Here is a 2,022-nt window from a genome sequence, read left to right on the forward strand (position 1 = left end):
CCACTCTCACAACATTTTGAATTACTGTTATATCATTGTCTACTTGTTGTCCAGGCTTGATAAGTTCTACATTGCTCTACATACTGAACTGGATATTATCCTTGTGTTAATTCTCATTTTGCTGGAATATTGAGAGATATGGAAACACCAGTTGCTGGACGGTCAGGGTTAGGGTTGGTGTAACTGCTGGAGCTGGGGTTAGGGTTAGGGTTAGTGTAATTGCTACAGCTAGGATTAGGATTGATAGAACTGCTGGAGCTAGGGCTATTGCTTGAGTATTGTTTTTTGTTAATTGAATAGTTATTATCATTTGTTAATTTTTAATATTAAATTTGAACTTTTTCTCTCTTTATTCTTAATATTTATGTGGTGTTTTCCAGTCCTATTATAGCCCTTTAGACATGATGGGAGACTACATTTGGGGGCTGGTTCGCGAAAGTGATTTACAGTATAATCGTAAATCTCGAAAAACTACTCATTTCTAAATCTTTTGTAGTCATTTTTGTATTACTTTAGTATAAATACATATTAATTTGGATGCATATGTTGTTTTTTCTGACTTTATGTGAACGAAAAGACACAAATTCGCCCGTTTTCTCATTGGAAATAGGTAAATTTCAAAATATCACTGTCCTGGTCACAAAAGCAAAGTTTGTGGGGAATAATAGCCATTTTCTATACTTTTGAGGCATAAGCAATTAGGATATAACACGTACCACCCAGGGAACAAAAAAAAAATTTAAAAAAAATTTACACGGTGTAATCAACGTATGTGAAAACAGACCATCTCAACAGTTCAACTTTAAGTATAAATGGATTATTTTAAAACCACCCATTTTAGCGGTGAAAGACACACACACACACACACACACACATCGAGAGATGAAACTGTTAAATAAAACAAGCATTACCAAGCATTGCACTGTATAGTACATATATAGTGTACAGTGCAATGCCTTGGTAATGAAAAACCAACTGGACCGCTAAAATGTAGAGTTAACTATCACATGGTAAGCGTGAACGACCGTGTGGCCTAATGGATGAGGCGTCTGACTTCGAATCAGAAGATTGTGGGTTCGAGTCCCTTCGGGGTCGACTTTTTATAAAAAGATCGATGTGTTATTTCATAAAGTTATTTTTAAAATAAATTACCAAATGACAGACGACACTGACGAAAAGAAAAAAATCTCTTTAGACAATATTGAACACCGGATCAAGCAGGGATACTGAGATATGATCATTTAAATCAATGCACATGTTTCTGTAGACTAAAATGTGATGTGTGCTGTACAGATCAAAATGGATTCATATCTGAAGCTTATTACCAGGGTGATGGACATGCAAACCATATATAGTGTACAGTGCAATGCTTGGTAATGAAAAACCAATTGACCGCATCACATGATAAGCACGAAAGACCGTGTGGCCTAATGGATAAGGCGTCTGACTTCGAATCAGAAGATTGAGGGTTCGAGTCCCATCGTGGTTGACTTTTTATAAAAAGTCAGACTCGAGCCTCAGCATACAGCGCAGATCAACGAAAACACAGAACGTTGCTTATAAAATCCACAGAATTAACGACCTTATACTACTTTCCAACTACGTTGAAAACATGCCTGTAGTCGAGGCATGTGTTATTTATTAAGTTATTTTTAAAATTACCAAATGACAGATGACACTGGCTAAAAAATAAAAATCTCTTTAGACAATATTGAACCCGGGGATACTGAGATATGATAATGGTGATGGGGTAAACACCGGAACGAGATAGAGCGGCCCAGAACGGTAGTTTAATGAATTCAATTGCTTTAAAAAACAGCATAAAAAATTTAGAGACATACAGACGTGCACAAATTTGTTGGCACCCCTCCACAAAAAATGAAGAATCCACAATTTTCTCTGAAATAACTTGAAACTGACAAAAGTAATTGGCATCCACCATTGTTTATTCCATATTTAATAGAAATCAGACTTTGTTTTTGATTTTTTATTCAACATAATATTGTAAATAATAAAACAAAT

The 2,022-nt window shown here is 35.3% G+C and overlaps 1 non-coding gene across 1 annotated transcript; it reads left to right on the forward strand.

Annotated features, from left to right (window-relative positions):
• The first annotated feature begins 1,416 nt into the window (after positions 1–1,416).
• trnar-ucg (transfer RNA arginine (anticodon UCG)) lies at positions 1,417–1,489 on the forward strand. The gene has a single exon. It is a non-coding gene; the product is annotated as a tRNA-Arg (tRNA).
• The last annotated feature ends 533 nt before the right edge of the window (positions 1,490–2,022 follow it).

Source organism: Acipenser ruthenus, chromosome 42 (assembly GCF_902713425.1).
Source record: "Acipenser ruthenus chromosome 42, fAciRut3.2 maternal haplotype, whole genome shotgun sequence".
NCBI lineage: Eukaryota > Metazoa > Chordata > Actinopteri > Acipenseriformes > Acipenseridae > Acipenser > Acipenser ruthenus.